The following is a 12742-nucleotide window of genomic DNA, read 5'->3' on the forward strand; positions in this document are numbered from 1 at the left end:
AACCAAGGTGGGCAGGATTTAGGATCTGACAATGGACTTTGGTGAAGTTATTACCTTTTCTCCTCTCCCATCAACTGCTCCCTGATGAACATATCTACCTGATCCACAACTCATAAAGACGTGCATTATTCTGTGGGCATTCATTTGCTCTAGAGAAGAAAAAAAATCCATTGATTTTTGAAATCTGATGACCTTTCATCCACCATAAGGTCACAGTTTGACTACTTGAGGAAGACTGTAATTATAGTTGTCATATAGGTGTCATATAGGTGACAGTGAATGCAGTGTCCAACTGGGGGATTATTATGGACGACAGTCTACATACTAAATGCCTCTATGTGTGATCCTTTTATGTATAAGCCTTTATTGTCCAACCAAGAAAAGGTTCATATATTTAGGTGGTAAATTACCCAAGCTATCTCGGGAGAACACAAGTCTCCATAAAGCCTGAAGTTTATATTGTTCAGTGTCACCCATTCTGACTGCTGGTCACTGCACATGAGAAATGGGGATGTGATAGAATGGGGGAAGGACCCAGGGACCTCTGTTGTGAGACCAGCAAGAGAATTCATCTGCCCTTAGATTGCTGTGTGTGTGTGCGCTTGTGTGTGTGTGTGTGTGTGTGAGAGAGAGAGAGAGAGGAATAAGAAAGCATTAGGACCATATGTTGACAGAGCATTGTGCAGAGAGAAATTAAAAATCAATGCGTCCTACTATCATCCATGCTATTCTTCTCTTTCATCACGAGCAGCAGTGACCATTGACCTCTGCCGACTGTTCATCAAGAGATGCCAGAGAGGAAAAAAAAATAAAAAAGTCTGCATCGACCTTGATTTTTTTTTTCATTAAATGCTGATGAAACCTGCAATTTACTGAAAAATCATATTAATGCTTGTAGAAACCAAACCATAAAAATAATCAAAAGGCTCAACCTCTCAAGTTTGAATGATTTAAGCACCTGTTTTTTTGTCATTTCAGGATGTCCGCTTCAAGGACGATTACTTTAAAGGGGATTAAAATTCTCTTCTATGGAATTATGTAACACAGAAGAGGATTTGAGTTAGCTGTCTCACACAGTGAAACAATGGAAACTCTCTGACACATAATGATGCAGCCACTCCGCTGCACAAGAGCTCCACAATAAAGCCAACAAACTCAACAATCTGACATATTATGGTTTTTACAAAATTGTCATGGCTGAACTCGGCTATTTGCACACCCAGCAGCTCTGAAGCAACATGAGTATTCATTAGAACTCAAGTTTCTGACCATGTTTCATGTTTTGAACTTCACGCTTGTTGAATAGCAAGAAACTCAAAATGTCACTTTATTAAATTCAGTAAATGTGTGTGGGTTCATATTGTAGTGTGTGGGCAGTTTTTCTATCCTAGGCTGTATTGTTGTCCAGAACTCATTTCTTAATAAGCAGAGTACCGCATCTGCTCCTTTTACATTTTGTTATATGGCTGGAGTTTCTATTCTGAAAGGCAAGGAAAGATTCTTGAGTGTCCATAGACCTGGATGTGAAGTCCCCAAAAAGGTAGCTTCACCTATAAAAGAGTTCTGAATATAATGTGTTGATATCCCATTTATTTTATTATGCAGAACCAATTTCTTAATTAGCAAATTATTTTGTCTCCTCCTTTCACATTTTGAGTTATGGCTCGGGATTTTTTTTTTTCTGAAAAGGAAAATTGGAAAGAAGGACTCTTGATAGGGATGCAGGGACTTATCAGCTTAATATTGGTCAGCAGATAATCGCCCTTGTTGACTGTCGGCAGATATGATGATATTTACCGCACATTCTCACCCCAAGTCATCACAATACTGCCGCTTTGAATCGACATATTACCCTCTATAGGTATCCTTCTGCATTAGCTGTTGTCGTTCCAAGATGGCGCTACTGTGATGTCAACACAAGCACATGGTTTGATGACATAGCCCATGTTTATGTTTAGGCAACAAAAGCGCATGGCAACCAAAGCCAGGTTGTCAACAAATGCACATGCTGGCATGGATGGTTAGCTTTAGGTAAAATAGGCACATAGTAAGGTGTAGATAAAAAACGTCACATTGAAACGGGAAGCAAACACCGGACTCCTGCACGAAAGTCTGGGGTTTATTGGATCCATTCATCACCTCTCCCATCTGCTCTTAAGGGACCTTTGTGCTCCTTATATTACATTGTTACTGGCAGCATTTTAATCTGACGCTGTCCAGTGGCGTATCATGCTGACTGAATAGGTTCTGTCTGGCCGTGTTCTCAACTGATGCCAACCGTTTGTGTATCATGCTGCCCCAGAAGGTGGCTTTTGGCATCCGGATCTAATGCCAAAATCACAGCAAAAGCAACAGACTTTGATGATTTTAGAGTGAGAACAGGCCAGTATTCACCATTGGCAGTCTCCAATGTTTTTCTGTTGTGTTATTTAAGCTTTGCATACACGCAGGACTGAATGACTTTATAACATTTTTTAAAGGATGTTTCTTTGTTTCTTTGGCAGGAGAAGAAGAATTTCTGTCTATTTTTTGTGGCTGATCACTTGTAATCTTTCCGTTCACACTAAGGCACTAGATTACACCCACAAACATGACCAACACAAGAAATGTTCTCATTTTTCTCTGACAAAAAGAGTGAATCAATGAATGTGTTCACTGTGGAGAGTGTTTACATGCTGAATACAGCAGCCTAATGGTAGTAAATAGATTTAAGAAATACAAGGCTATCAGAGTTTTTGGTTGGAGTACATCTGAGGAGGATGCTTCCATTTAGTAAATGCTGTCTATCAAACTGTGGGGGATATGAGCTTTTATGAAAAGCCTCTGGAAATCTACAAATAATCCTTCTAAAACAGTGAGGACCCCGACCATTTACCGACCCTCCTGCATTGCTCCTTTAAATGAAAAACAAAGGTAGATAAATAAATGTATTATAGTCGCTCTCCAGGGAGGGCAATATCTGTCCTTGGAGGAAGAGAAGAATAAGATGGTCCAGTTCAGTGGTGAATAAAAAGTGGCTGAAGGACATACACTTTACAACTGAAGAGCATGTAATGTTTTCATGATAACTGGAAGTATATTTACTTATTTTTATATGCATTTTAATAAATTATAGAACATAGTACTACTGGAGTTACATGTAATAAGTGAAAGAGAGAAAGACATATAAAGATTCATATTGACTGGATACATAAATATCTGTCTGTATGATTTAATTTACTAAAGAATATCTCAAGAAGGGTTTTTTTTTTTCTTTCAAATTTGGCACAAACATCCGCTTGGGGGGGGGGGGGTATGGTCTACTGTCATGGCTATGGATGAGTCTGGATGTAAACTGTGACTGATAATTTTAGTTTTACTTAATCCTTAGAACAGAATACTTTGACGATGCCCTGAAACACACATGCAGCTCTGCAACTAAAGATGAAAATAGGTTTGAGTCAGGAACATCATTGTGCCTGTGCTGTCGTCATAGCGAAGTCATATTGGAAATCAAGCATCAATTTATGTCTAAGAAATATAGCTTAAGCATCTGAAACCTGGATCATCATTTTTCTTGTGCTGGGTTCAGACACCTTTCACAAGTACAGTCTTTAAATCCTGAGCAAATGTGTTTCATTTCTTTCAAAAACATGGGAAACAAGTTGTCAATTTGCAAGAAATTAGTGTATTTAGACTTTTTTTTTAAGCTAGGGGGAAATGTCCATTTAACTGTTATTATTATTATTATTATTATTATTATTATTTTATTGTTGTTATTATTACCATTGTTATCATAATTATTATTATTTTTATTATTTAGAACCATGTTTTGCAGAACCACCTTTATAGGAAATTTCCTTGGATTTTTGTTTGCTTTCATTTTTTTCATTTACTTTTATTTTTTAAATTATTTTTATTTATCTAATGTTTAGATCAGTTTCATGGCTTTTTCAACATTCCCCTTTTTTGCTAATTTTCAGGTAATTTTCTCGTACTTTCTTTATTTTTTACTATTTGCTATTTATCGGGTAATTTATGTTTAAGTTGCTTATTGCTTTCTTTTCATGTTTTAAAAGAAATCAAGCCAAACAGGTTCAGGGTTCAAAGGATTAACGTTTTTCTATATGTAGATTCCTTTTACTCCACTGAACTCTTTGACATATTTTTACTGTTATTTATTTTGAATCTATTTATGTGTCTACATGTTAGTGTATCTTATAATGTATGTTATAATATACGTATGTGCACAGAAAGCTGTTCAAACAAATTGCCCCTGATGGAAGTTGTCTCAATCTAAATTTGAATCTGAATCATATAAGAGATGGTAACTGTGAACTGCACTTCAGAACGTACCGGATGCTTACTTGTATAGAAGAAATACAGCCTGCAATTTGTCATCTGAAATGTTGGAAGAAAAAAAGGCGCTTCCCCCTACAGTGTATTGACAGAAGGTAACAGATGGAGGAAGTAACACTGGCAAGTGCAGAAAGCTCCTATAAGTTATGAGTAATAGATAAAAAAAGGTCTGATTAATGGAGCTTTGCTGCTGCCGTTAATGTGATCTTCCGTCATCACCCAGCAGACGTTTGAGTGCAGAAAACATGAGATGGCACGGAAACATCAGCCAGCACAGTGATTTAGATCTGTGATCTGTCTGGAATCAGCAGCATGATGCAAAAAAAAGCCACACAAGTCTTTGTAGAACGTCTCTGCATGCTTAGATTTTTATTTGCAAACAATGACTGCTTAACCCTTTGAAACCTGAATTGATATTAACTTTTTTTTGTGCTGCATTTCTTTGAGACCTCAGCAAATTGTTTTGATTTATTCCAAAAACATTATTTTAAAAGGCACTCATTAACTTGGCACGAAATGTCCTCAGGTTCAGAAAAAAGCTGGACCTTGAAGTGCTTTTCTCCATTTTCCCTGTAGTTTTTTTCTACCGTGAATATACAGAATATTGGCGGTAGATTGGAAATGCAAAAACTGGGTCTGGGCATGAATGCAACTCAGGGGTATTATGTTTAATCTGTATCATCTCTATGATCTGCATTATTATGTATCCTGCACAAATCATTTTGGTGCAAGCAGAAGGATGATGTGAAAGAACACACATTTTTCCACTCTTTGCTACCACTTACAGAAGGCATCATTAGATCTTGTTTTTTTTTATTATTATCATCAATGACTAAAACAATAAAGTGAGACAACAATGACACTGCAGAATGTTTCAGTTAGGTGTCCATTGCAGTAATGTTAAGTAACAGAATATTACGCTGATATTGTGAGCAATAATGCTAAGCAACAGAGAAAGTATTGTGCTCCAATATTGTGCAATGAGCATGTTGATAACTGCATCAGAGCGTAAAACGAGTTAATTATTATAATTACTTGGTGTGGTAACTCTTGGGATCTTTGCATTTGTATAGTTTTGATGTATTGATTTCTGGATGTAAAACCATTTCCCAATGACCTGTAACATGTAAATCATTCTGCACCCACAATGTGCAGTCTGAAAGCTCCATCAGTGAACCAATGTCGCCATCTAGCGGACACAATCTGACAATATAAATATGCAGTATTTCCATATAATTTTGTTTTTTATCAATAGTTGATCGTTATACCGTTTTGTCACATTACATTTTGCTGAAATTGCATTTTAGGCAACAGCTTGGGTTCATGTTTACTTCCTGTCAGCACCGTCATTCACAAACACTGCAAAATATTCCAACAGGAAATACAAACAGGGCCCATTTACAGTTTTTAGTTTGTGCTGAATGTCATTCTGTGTGTTATGCTTCACTTTTAAGTGTGCCTGCTCTGTGTTTCAGGTGCAGCTCATTAGGCGACTGATTGAGAGCACCTGTGAATGTGTGGGCTGAGGCTACATCAATGGCTTTATGCTCTGCTGACACACTGTCTGACTCCCTGACACATGACCCAGCTTTTGTGCTTGCTCCCTTCTTGATCTTTTTTTTGTTCTTTTAGTAAATAAGTTTTGTGTCCCTCCTTAAGATGCAAGTGTCAAGCCAATAGTGACATTTAGCATGTATTAAACGGTCTGTAAATGCCGCCTATTCTATCCCTTCATTTTGGAGATTAAAAATAAAAGATTAAAATCACTAAAAAAGCATGGGAGCCAAAGTTTGAAACTAATATGGATATGCTATGTTCTTGTCTGATTAGCAAGAGGTTGAAATAATCTCATTTTTTGCAACTTTTTGAAGGTCTGGGGACCAAAATGTTGTTTGTTTAACCCATTGAAACTTGAGCAAAATGGCTTGATATCTTGTGAGAGGGTGACCAGCAACATAACCAGAAATTGCACAAAAATTACCAAGAAATTTGCAAAAAATCACAATTCAAATACATAATTGAGAGAATTCTAATTATAGATTTCTTTAGATTTTTTTTTTTTTTTTTGCCAGTGGCAATTTTTCAGAGAATTCGGTGGTTTTTATACCAGTGAAAGTCATTTGAATGCAGCACAAAAATACTGATGTTGATCCATGTGTTTAAGGGTTAAGAGAGCTGGGTTCATATGACAGTAGCAGAGGAGGGTCAGACCCCTGTGAGGAGAATCCCTCCACCAAGAGCCTAATCTTATTAGGCTTGTCGGACTCTGCCAGGTTAAACACGATTAGCAAAGAGTGCCAACAAATCATAAACCCTAACACAAATCAAACTAATCTTAAAGAGTGTCAGCAGAGTTTTCAACTCTAAATATTAAGATCTTCTCTTAATTTACGAATCTGTGGACTCAAAATTATGTTTTAGAGGCCCATCTGCAAGCCGGCTTTGCCAGCTAGTTTAGGCTATCCATGCTGGGGCATGCATTGGTTAATGGTATACACTTTTCTCTATAACGTTTAAAACTAACACTGCTATGGGAATATGCATTCATTATAATGCCATATAGTAATGCAGTTACTAAAAAAAAGTTATTTTCTTTTTTGTTGTTTTGTTTTTGTCTTTCCTGGCAACTCCAAGACATGAGTTGAATAACCCATGATGCCCTTTATTAAATCCTCTTAGTGGCACACTGAGTAAAATCTTCTTTAAACTTGGCCCCGATGGTGCTGCTAAATTTAGATCCACACTAAAGGTTAGCCTTGTATCTGCTGGAGACTGTAGTTTGTGTAGTTTTTCATTGCAATATTGACACACTCAGATGTGCATATTAAATGTAAAAACTCTCCAACCGGTGGACAAAGAAAAATGGTCATATGTGCTGAACATCTAATTATTTCTGTCAATAAAGTTAGATATTTTTCAATAATGATACCCTCTAAAAAGTAATGCATTTTGTAGAGTACAGGTATTTGTAATGACTGTAAAAGCCACTTACAAAATAATTCATAAATAAACACAGTAAGATTATCATTCCCTGCTTCCTATGGAGGTGAATAAAGGCTTTGCAGTTGTTTTACATGCCTGGGATCAAACAGGAAATGTAAAACGCTCTCCACACATTCTGACTCAATATGGAAAGTAAGCATGGGAGGATTTTGAGTAAATGGGTCGTTGGACGTAAATGTGCAACAGGCCCCACCACCTACACATAGAACAGAGACATACCGACTTGGTGGTGGTTTCGCCACTTTTTTTGTTGTCATTTCTTTAGTTGTTATGCATCTTTGGGCCCATGAAGTATGGCACTTGTTAACAGCAGTTATATTGTTATGTTGTTAAGTCTAATTTATGTTGGATGAGATCTGAAATGTATAAAAAACAAACTGCAGGTTGAAAATGGCTTGATGAGAAGAAATGACTTTTATATTCAAAATTTAGAATGCAAAATGTTCAACACTAAATTTCTCAGTCTTCTGTAAAAATTTGACAATTTAAAGATGGACCTGTCAAAACCCTTGGTATCCCTCTTTGCGTGTATTTTAAAGGATGCTTGGTGCTCCTTTTTTATTTATTTATTTATTTTTTTCAAAGTTCAAGTTATCCATTGTCCACTCAAACATGTTTGTTTGAGATCAAGCCAAAATTCTTCGCCAAGTAGGGATCTTAAAATGTACTCCAGAGTCTGATTTACGGATCAAGCCTGACAGAGCAACATAATGAGATCAACAAAAAGAAAAGTAAACAGGTTCACAGAGGTTACAGCACAGAAAGTGGTGGACTATGAAGTCAAAATGTGCATAAGGAGGAGCAGGAGGAGGTTGCCACAGAATGAGCCAAAGTTTTTTTTGGCTAAAGGCTGTGCAGGGAGCTACCTTTCTATCACCATTAACCTTATTCTACATGGATATGCTGCCAAAAAAAAGAATAAAGCAGCAAAATAGGCTATTAACTTTCTTGCAAATTCCAGAATGTATGTTGTGAATATAAAAATACATGAGTCTGAAGTGTTAGAAATGCAGTTTATCATCACATGTTACAGACATCATTGGACATGCTTTGTCTGGTAATCTTAGTAACCTCTAATCACCTCTCAGGGATTTCATTTTGGAACGCGCTGTAAGTAGAGTGGCCATTAACCAATGAGACATTGGCATGAATGGAATCAGAATCTACCCATCTGAGACCACAGATGTGTTTTGGGCCTGCTACTCCTGACAGGCAGGGCACAATGGTCTTGTAGGCAAAAAAAAAATGGCAGTTAAAACAGCTTGGTCTTTCAGAAATATGAGAAATGAACACAGCCTCTTATCACTGCACTATATGATGGTGGCACATAATGTGCTAAAATTGGCGTAGCAGTTTTAAAGACATGGTTAATGTGAAACAGTTGTAGTTTTGTTCGGTTTAGGCATGAAAACATGGTTATTTTCAAAGCCTCCCACGTGAAACACAAACTTGCTTGACCGTGGTGTTCTTCAGTGGTGTGTCATTACAAAGTTGCACCGCCAACTAGCCTGGCATTCATGCTGCAGCTTTTCCATTTGTTTTTGTAGATCTGTGTACATGAGGATCATTTTCTGAATGTTATCATATGAACGTCTAGTTTCTAGTAGGGCCACTTTTGTCCAAACGTGGCCTTAGAAAGTCTAGAAGAGCCACATGATTTCAGAGTTTTATCTCCAGTCCAGTTAGGGGTGCTCCAAAATTGCCAGCTTGGCAGGCAGAAGTCTCTAATATGTCTGTTCAATGGGCCACATAGTGCAGATGCAGTGCTGTAATTTTTTTACGTGGCATTTGAACTTTTTTGGCTTCATGTGCCACTGAGCAACTTTCATAGAAATGAACCAGACAGCACTATACCCCGTTGTCTTTATACATCCATTGTGAAAGTCCTGTGTTTGTTTGAACCATTCATCCATCCCGACCATCTACTCGCTCTTTATACACCTATGGTATCAAAAACATTAACTATAACCATGATGCTGTTGTACCAGGGAATTTATAAATCCACCATCACAAAGAATTTCTATTGGTTTAGTTTTCATGGTGCCAGGACATAATTTTTAACACATTACGTACCACCATATACTGCAGTGTTGAAAGGTTATGGTTTTTCCACGTGTTTCTGTGAGACAAAGAGGAGTTAAACAATGCTGGCCAGTGCTATAGAGGCTGCAGCACTATATGTTTCTGGGATAACTGTTAAACACAACACAACTGCAGAGTTTTAAATTGAGTATGTCCTCTGGAGGCCTTGCTCAAGAACACTTTCACTGTATAGGCTACAATAAGTAAAAATGAGTTTTCATTACTCTCTCCGAAATCAGATTTTATCTTTAGTTTTACTGTCTATAGTCATCCAACAAAGAAAAGAAACACTGCAATCTGTGCCTGCTGTGGGTACTGTATTCAACAAATCATCTGAAGTGTAAAAGTAACAGATAATAAATCAGGTTCTTTACCTTAAAAAAAGATAGAGCAGTGAGTTACAGCCCTTCTCTGTGGCTGAAGCCTTGGCTGACAGGGTGCAAACTTAGCCACCTGAGGAATGGATCTCAAAAACAGAATCTCTTACAAACATAGTAACATACAGTCAACACGTATGAATCACTAGAAGGTTAGCGGATGCTAAAAATTACTCACGTCCATTTCATAATAGGGTGGGGTGCATTTAGTAAAATTCTGCAGCAACCAATATGTGACCATTAACTATATAAAACGTTCGCACTTGTGGTTAACTTGGACACTCTGAGGTTTACCGAGGGATCCTGCCTCCCTGGCATTTCAGCAGGGCTAATGCAATCTAATTAAACCAGATTGATACACCAATTCCAAATTAGCATGGCCTAAAACGCCTTAGCCTCTTAACGTCTTTTTTTCTGAACAGAAAAAGAACACTATGACTGATTAAGCACGGCAACAGACTTGGACATCAGCCATTTGGCAGATGAGTCACAGACGAGAAGCCAGGTGTCTGTAAAGGAGCTCTGAAACAAAGGTAACTTACTCCTATGACAACAAAGTCTGATCTTTTGAGGAAAACTCTATTACAGTTTAAAAAAAAAAAAAAGTTGTAGCAGTTTTAGAAGTAAAAAAAACTTAAGAGGCCCTATGTTTAAATGTGTTCCCTGAGTAAAAACACTCTTTTTCAGTTCATAGTAGTACTCCAGACAGCACAGATAATGTATAAGTCAAGACATCATTTTTAAATTTTATACAAAAATGCTCTTTGACAGATAGGGTGGTTATAATTTCAGAGGGAACCTTAACTTAAAGAAACTTAACTTGTGCTTGGAAAACCATGAAGAGTAGGTGTATTTCAATCTGTGGAGTAAAACTGTGGAATGAGTTTGATGAAGAACTCAAGTGATGCACAAACATTACTCGTTTTAAGAAGATTCACAAAAATATTATTTTACAGAAGTATAAGAATGTGGAAAGACTGTGAAGACAGTCATGTCTATATAAGACACAGTATGACATCCAGTTTGTACGCACAACTTGAATTACTGTTAATAAACTTATATGTGTAAATTCAGTGGGACATATATATGTACATGTAAGTATCTATTTCAGTGTCACTTCTATTCAGTTTTATTTATAAAGCCCATTATCACAAATCACAGTTTTCTTCAGAGGGCTTTACAGCATACAACATCCATCTGTTCTTAGACACACTTCCCCAAAAACTTCCCCAAAAAAACCCTGTAACTGAGAAAAAATATATATAATATGTGTATGTATATGTACATGGATATGTGTGTGTATGTTTATATTTATGTAAGTCACGAATTAGTTAACTGATTAGCTGAGAAGGGATAGGAAATAATATGTTTATACTTCTACTATATTTTTCTGTTTGTTTGTTTTACATGTTCAAAATATCTATCTATCTATCTATCTATCTATCTATCTATCTATCGTTGCCAACTTTTCGTCTTTTTTACAAGTTAACAGGACAAGTCAGGACACTTTCATTATTTTGTTGTTATACTAACTGCCGCAGCAGGCTTGTTAAAGCTAAAAATAATGAGTGATAAACACGACTACATCTAGGTATTCAGGCAGAGTCAAGTGATTACCAAAGGGATTAAGATTCATTCTGAAAGGGACTAAAATGTGCCAAATTTCACCGAATTTTTTCAAATAGTTGTTGAAACATTGAAATTATAAATGTCAACCTGAGGTGGTGCCAGAGGAAAAATCCATAGATAATTAATGACATATTTAAAAATGTCCTCATAATGTTATATTTTTTAACAATGGTTTAAACTGTTGTTTTGTAACATGACATGGGTCATTATTAGAAACAAACGCCACAGAATGAGCCCCAGGCCCTCCGGTGCATCTGTTTTCAGACGAAAAGCTCACCCACACTACCTGGCCAGCTCTTACTGGCAGTCATTCAAATCTGGCTATTAGCTGGTTAAGAAAGTGGAGCATGTGGCAGCTTAAGAGCCAGATACTTTTTTTAAGGATTTGGCAGAAGGTGTAGTTTGGACTTACATTCAACACAGGTGCAGGACTCAAAATGAATTCTTGTGTTGTTCTGTACCGTTTAGTTATATAGGTAAATGTTGATTCAATAAAAACTTCTTTAGGTGTAAGTTAAAGAACAAACAAATAAACAAGCTGACGTTCCAGGATGCCATAAACAACCTTGGGATATAAACAAAAGCACATAATTAGGATTAAGCGATAGAAACACTGAAATGGTTTAGTTTAGGAAACAACATCATGGTTAAGCTCTATATGCATATAGGAAGCAAACACAGGCTTTGGGTGAAAGTCTGCGGTTGTTGGACCAATCCACCAACCCCCTCCTGCCCACTTTATACAGACCTTTCAGCTCCTTTTGCTATATTGTTACAGACAGCATTTCAATATGACACTGTCCAGCAGTGTATCTTACAGCCAGGACAGGTTCTGTCTGTCCGTGATTATCAGCTGACATCGTCTGTCTACACATCATACGGCTGCAGCAGGTGTCTTCTGTCTGACCGTCAGCGTATCGTATCATTGTGAAAGGTCCTGTCCAGCAATGTCACAAACTAACACTCAATAGCTCAGGCTCAATACTGCCTGGAAAGGTGATTTTTGTTGCCGTGGTATCTTGCATCGAAATATCTGTCAAAGTGGTGGTGTTTGACCACTTTGTGGTTGGTTGATTCACCTCTCGCTTCTCCACAGCTCCACCTTCCCATCCAAATATAGTCCCTTCTGGCACCAAAAAAACAAAAAAGAAAAACAAGAAGATGATGACAATCATAATTTAACTTAAGGCTTAAAAATGCCTTTTTTTTCTTTATTTTCTGTTTCAGCCATGCTTTTCAAACTCTATCCAAACATGATTTCATCCAGCAGTCATATTTGAAGGGAAAGATAGAACAGGACAGATAGTTAATAT

The 12742-nt window shown here is 37.1% G+C and overlaps 1 long non-coding RNA gene across 1 annotated transcript in view; it reads left to right on the forward strand.

The window, feature by feature from the left end:
• The window catches only part of LOC148190350 (uncharacterized), a 50242-nt gene extending 43363 nt beyond the window's left edge, over positions 1-6879 (forward strand). Inside the window, exon 3 of the long non-coding RNA XR_015774850.1 lies at positions 5814-6879. This is a non-coding gene — a long non-coding RNA (uncharacterized LOC148190350). The remainder of the gene's footprint in view (positions 1-5813) is intronic.
• Positions 6880-12742: the final 5863 nt, after the last annotated feature.

This window comes from Plectropomus leopardus, chromosome 1 (assembly GCF_026936395.1).
Source record: "Plectropomus leopardus strain MGB_pleo_1.0 chromosome 1, ASM2693639v1, whole genome shotgun sequence".
Classification (NCBI taxonomy): Eukaryota; Metazoa; Chordata; class Actinopteri; order Perciformes; family Serranidae; genus Plectropomus; species Plectropomus leopardus.